At 44.0% G+C, this 6265-nt stretch overlaps 1 long non-coding RNA gene across 2 annotated transcripts; it reads left to right on the top strand.

Moving 5' to 3' along the window:
• Window positions 1-894: 894 nt before the first annotated feature.
• On the top strand, window positions 895-3801 carry LOC123137760 (uncharacterized). Of its 2 annotated transcripts, XR_006468489.1 has the most exons (3): window positions 911-1241; window positions 1539-2580; window positions 3568-3801. It is a non-coding gene; the product is annotated as an uncharacterized lncRNA (long non-coding RNA). The 2 variants fall into 2 exon arrangements; XR_006468488.1 differs by lacking the exon at window positions 3568-3801 and having other exon boundaries at window positions 895-1241; window positions 1539-2833.
• The last annotated feature ends 2464 nt before the right edge of the window (window positions 3802-6265 follow it).

Below are 6265 nucleotides of genomic sequence, written 5' to 3'. Positions count from 1 at the left end.
GATGCAAAGTGTCTATAGTCTGATGCCTAGTGGTGTCCAAAGAAAAACAAGCAACCGCTCCATCCCCTCATTCCAATTGAGTTTATATTGTGTAGGTTTCTTCGTAATGATTTGGATTACTGCAGTCATGTTCAAGTCCAATGATATCTTGCGCAAGCAGACCGCTCTCAAGGTTTGTGCTTCTTAACTTGTGTGTCAACGTGCTTGTTCTGCTTCAAGAGGTTAATTCATTAATTGTTCTGGCAAGCAGACTGCTCTCAAGGGCTTGCGCTTCTTATCTGGTGTATCAACATTATTGTCATTGTTCTAGCAGGCTACAAGGTTGGGGGAGCGACCCTGCCGTTGTCATGACGGCTGCTCCTTCTGGCCGGATCGAGGCACGAAGACCTGTGGGATCCCCTCCTTCGGCAGGACCTCCTCATCTGGTGAGATTCCCTCCCCATGCCTGATGCCTCAAACCGTTCAGCAAGCACTAGCAAGAAATTCTGTTTACTGAGTAATTAAAGTATTGAATGCAAGATTGCACTCTTGCACGGACAGAGAGTGGAGCGCGACCTTCAGTTTCTCATCTGATCCCACTTCTGGACTCCATGAATGAAGTAAGATAGCAATCCATTGGTCAATTACATTGCCTCTTTTGTTTTTGCTTTGTTTGTCCTGTTTAATTCCGTGCATTAAATATAATGTTTTTTTAGTGGGCATCAGACTTGGTTCAGATGGCTTTTGTTGTGAAAGAAAAGTTGTCTTTTTAAAGACTGTACTCTGAATCTTACATCTCATACTTGATTTTTCTTTCATAATTTATTTAGGCCTGATGAGTGTCCAACCGTATGGGAAATTAAGGATTTGCATGAGACTGACAATTGTGATTTTGGCCCTGTACTGAATAATTTTGGGAGCAACTGGGTGATGATTACAAGCCAGTTAACTGAATGAGTCCTTCAGCCGCTGGCTAGCTAGCTGTTCTTATCTTACCATTATATGTCTTCCTCAGTATTGTTTTGTGAATTATTTCTTTTTTCGAACTATGCAGGAGGACTGCATGTGATGAGTTAAGGCACAAGAAGATCTATGACCATTTTAGCTCCAGCAGTTAGTACACAACCAATCAACAGTGCATTTTCACGACCCAGGCTTCTGAATTCTGACTGACAGGCTCGCAGGCACAGCCACATATAATCTCACGCATTCAAAATGCTAGCTACATGAAATACGCCCAGATTTACGAGTAGAAATCCAAGGTAACACTTATCGCTTAAAAGTATTTACTTCATTTTTTATCTGCATGTAAAAAGAGAATGCAAGATGAAATATAAAGTCTGCAGATTCCTCCTCTATGTTCAATTTTCCTAATAGGAAGAACCATACCAACATCCCTTGAACTAGATTTGTCGAAGCAGCATACATACATATTCATGTTTTACATTTTAAATTTGAAGACCAAGGCAACTCCCGATCAATTTAATTGGATGTGAATGTCTTTTTTTTGTTTGTATTTAATCTTAGAAAACATAATCTCATCAAGTGAAAATCCGCAGGCATTGCAGTCCAATTGTTCTAAGGATTGGAACCAGACGTGTGGCTCAATACTGCTTGGAACATGTGAGCAAAGTTTACGTACATGCACCTTCTTGGATGATACAACTTCTCTATGTTTGTACCTCCTCGTCATTAAAACTTTGCAAACTTTATGAGTAAAAAGTAAGAAGTAATGTTCTCACTTCTCTTTTTTATGACCATCATTATCTCAGTCTCAACAACATCCAGGAGATGTACCTACGTAGCTACTGTTAGTTCAAAAGCTTTATTTCACAAGTTGGCAACATGATATTCAGGATGTTAAGCAGGTGTTATAGTTCTAATTTGCCTTCTTCTCATAAAACTTGGGTCTCATAAACAGTAGAGACTGTAGCCCGATGTTGCTCACTGCACACTTATACTTATTCTGATTTCTGATGGCCTTCCAAATTTGAATTATTGTCTTGATGCCAGGTGGAGGACCTTTGCAATCTTATCAAGCTTGACGCTAAACTGGCACTCTTACTTGATCCCGTATTACTCCTTCGAACAATTTGTGCGCAAAGTTGAGGAAATTGGGGCCAATAATCGTGTTAGAATAAACTTCTTTCTTCCTTTTTCCATACTGCGGGGCAGCAGGATCTGAGTCCCACTACATCGCCCTTTGGTATGTTTCATGGGGATCTTTTTTATTCAACGCATAAATGCTGATTCGTTCATGTGTTTATTAGAAGTAAGAGGCGCAGCATGCGAGGCGTCCTCGAAGTTGAAGGAGTAGTAGAGCAGAGGATCTTCTTAGTGATTTGGATATACAGAGTTTATGATACAAAGACCTATTTTGTTTTTGTACTGACTCTTGAATTTTCTGCTTTCTATTTCTGAACCCTTTTGATATGTTCTTTACTCCTGATTTCAGCCTTTTAAGGTATGTTCTTCTTCCGGGATTGCAGAGAGCATGGACCACCGAATGGAAGAAGGAGATGCCATCCTTGACTGTCGTTGTCTTTGGCATGTTGCTACCATTTTTTAATCCTTGCACTGCAGAGACCTCAGTCTATCCATGTAGGTCATGCCTTCTAATCAGTTTTTTGACTCTTATGTATGTGTGTGCTCTTGCATTACTTACTGGATCTTGTTGTATACGATGATCCATTGTCAGCTATACAAAGGCTCTGAATTAAAAAATTTGTCAAGTTCAGTTTAGATTTAATTTTATTCCACCTCTTTTTGAATGGACAATGTGTGTGCTGTTTAAACGAACACTATGTGAAATTCATAGGCATTGTGAGGGCATGGAGAAAGGATTCGATTTTTATTCTTTTTTTCAGCGTTCAGAGCTGTTACCTGCTACACCTACACACATGGAAAACTTAAACTTAGCAGTCCAAAATTAAGCAGCAAACTTTATTGCCGGTCATCTAAAAATTCAGTGACAACTGCTGACACACGAGCAGCTTCATTTTTTAGTAGAGTTAGTAGATGATGCAGATGACAGTTCTACCTGCAGGAGGTCCTAGAGGATCCTTAAATATTGTACTACATAATCTCTTTCCAGATTCTTGAAACTTGCACTCTTCTGTTGAATTTCGCATTTTGGTTGATCTGTACTGCTTCTTTTATTGTTGTCAGCCTAGAATTATCGCATTTTAATCTTTAATGGGAAGATTCATAATTATGCCTCATACCAATTTGACTGCATGATTTAATTAGTGGCTGCAATATTATTTCATGGTCCGCAACAGAACTAAAGGTGTCAAAATGAAACATTCTTCTTCCCATGTATCAAAGTATTAAGCAACCAAATATGTTAGTATCTAAATTGTTATGTTTAGGATGATATATTTCAAAGAGCCACATGTGCCCAAAACAATGGTGCCAAGCGCGTAGACAATGAAGCATTACCCTTTCTTGCTAAGGTACATATGTTGATTTCTGTTGTGTACCACGTGTTTGCTGTAATGCCTAGAGGAGATTATGAAGTGATTTTCTCTGCCAATTAAACAAATAAGCATACCACCCTTAGATTTTGAAGAACGTTTGTTTATGCAGGGATTTGCTAGGAAAAACCATCTCCGGAAAAATAGGGCCAAAATTGAATTCTAATAGAGTTGAAGAGACGCATAGAGCAAGAGACAGGGATAATACTTCCTTGTGGGCTTCCTGAGAATCTACAATGAAGAATAAGAAGGGTGCAGTAACTAAGTATGCATGTCATAACTAATTCTATTGAAAATAGTTATTCAGGAAAATTGAGCTATATTGAAATGTTGCATGGTTCAGATATTTTTTTTTTGGAACGGAGGCTCCAGAGGAGCCCGACTTTGAATTAACAAAGCCATCAACCGGCCAGGAGTATAAGAGCAGACCACGAACAAAGCAACGGCTAAAGGATACAAGGGAGAAAGCAGAACAGCTTACAATGCTACACCGACAACCAGCGAACGGAAAATTACATTGAAGTGCAGCTAATTGAGGGTAAGCCCACTACACAAAGGCCCTGAAACGACTACGGAAGAAGCCACGAGGATCTGCAGCCGCTAGAATAGGTCGGGTACATGACTGAAACCAGGAACTGAAGAAGGCATAACACATGCTTTCTCTAACACCGAAGAGGAACCCTTCCCCTCGCCTAGGCTCGAAGGCGCCGAACCGTCAAAGTGTAGAGACGCTCACTCGAGGACTAAAGCAAGGGTGGCCTCAAGTCCGGGCCAGCCATGGATCACAACCATCATCACGCCGGAGCACACACACAGAGGCTGCGACGCAGACGCCATAGGGAACCGATGGAAGAGGGTAAGCCGCCGGGAGAGACGCCGAAAGGAAGAAGCTGCCAAGCCCCATGGCGAAGATTAGGTCCGAGGAATTCAAGAACAGGCTAAATCAGCACCAACGGCGCTGTTGTTGCCAGGAAGGGGAACCCGATCCCCTTCCGCCCTGTCTCGAGGGCGCAGACCCGCCGGGGCATTGCAAAACACCGCCGCTGAGCAACTTGTGGGCGGATCTGAAACCTGCACCAAATATATACGCCATCGACTCTACAGACGCCAGGCGCCCAACTGCAGCTGCTACACGCCCCCAAAGCACCAACCTTCCCCAGACGGCGCCTCCAAGGAGGACACGACGCACCAGGCGCCGCCGCCGCCCATCCCACGCCGGGATTTGAGCTTTCGCCCGGGAGGCATGGCCGGGGTGTGATGGGAGCCCACGGCTGCGACTCCAACAAGCAGACCGACGCAAAAGGGGCGCCGTCGCCGCCGTGTTGGGAATACCAACAGGAGTTTCCCCCGGGCTCGTCCAGCACCACCAGCTCAGGGAGCACCCCGACGTCACCGGATCCGGTGATCAGAGGCCCGGAATCAGGCGAATCCAGCAAGGGAGAGCAGAGAGAGGGAGAACCTGTCCTTCAGATCTGGAGCAGAGGAGGTAGAACCTCGCCACGCCGCGACCACTGCCCGCCAGGACCTCGCTGCCCGAGCAGCCGAGGGATCCGGCCCGCGCCTCCCGCGCGTGCCGCCCGCCGAAGGACGACGCCGCCTCACCAACCGGGCCGCCACCCGGCTTCCGGGGCCCAACACAAGCGAGCGAAGCGACGAAGCCCCGCCGCCACCGTCATCAGCAGTCGCCCAGGCGAAGCCCGACGACTCCCTCGGGTGACGGCAGGGGAGGAGGGGTGGAGGGAGCGGCGCCTAGGGAAACCCTAGGGGCCCTCGGGTCACCCCGGGGAGGACGACGCGAGGGGAGGGGAGGGGAGGGGGATACCATGGTTCAGATATTGGGTCTATGAAGATTTGTTTATGCCATAAAAATGCATAAATAAAGTCTCGTGTGGCTATGTAATTCACTTGTTATATGTCAAGTTCGAGCTCCTAAGAACAGGGTGAAACTGTTTGTTCCGAAGAACAGATGTCACTGTTCAGGCTCTCTTTTGTTGTACAGTACTTTCTTTCCGCTTTCCTTCTTAGCCCCTTTTTAATAACTTAGTTCGAACCCTCTGATGGTTAGACTGTTAATATCCTTTTAGATTTCCATTTTATTGATTAATGCTACAAGCCATGCTTTGGATTGGCTCATGACCTGTGCGTTGATGTCCATCTTTATATTTGAGAACTAAGGGCTCTGTTCTTTTAACCATGAACCAATTTAAGTAGCAAGTCTGTTTTTGTTGGTTAGTTGTATCATTGTTATTCAACACTGAGCACTAATTGACAACCAACCATGATCATTCTTTGAGAAAGCTATATGGGACATACCTGAAAATTGAATTGTTCGAACAATGTTGTTATGTTATGGTTGTTTGATTACTTGCAAAGTTGTTAGTGGTATTTTTTTCCAACTCTTTAAGCATATATTTATTTATTTTGCACCCGGTGCAACGCACGGGCACTTTTGCTAGTGTATAGAAAAACGTCCTAAAAGATCACAATTAATTGCTGGAATTAATTGTATAAAAATAATTATAGCTTACCGAAAATCTTTCCACAAATAATGTACGTGCATCACAGTCATCTGTGGAAGCAGTTTAGGAAATCAATTGGTAGTCAATGGTGTCGGCGTGATAAACGGAAGGTGTTATCAAGACAAATGCCATTTAGAAATGTGACGTACGATCAGCGTGCATCTAATCGTATGGTCTTCGATTGATCTGATAGCAGCAAAGGATCAGTAGTCTGATCCTAGACGTCTCCTATAATTAATGCCGTAATCACTCAGCCCTATAGCGCACGCTGCTTCTTTCCAAAAAAACGTA

The sequence above is a fragment of the Triticum aestivum genome, chromosome 6B (assembly GCF_018294505.1).
Source record: "Triticum aestivum cultivar Chinese Spring chromosome 6B, IWGSC CS RefSeq v2.1, whole genome shotgun sequence".
Taxonomy (NCBI): domain Eukaryota; kingdom Viridiplantae; phylum Streptophyta; class Magnoliopsida; order Poales; family Poaceae; genus Triticum; species Triticum aestivum.
Note: the sequence above shows the minus strand (reverse complement) of the source record. Positions and strands in the feature narration are given on the sequence as shown.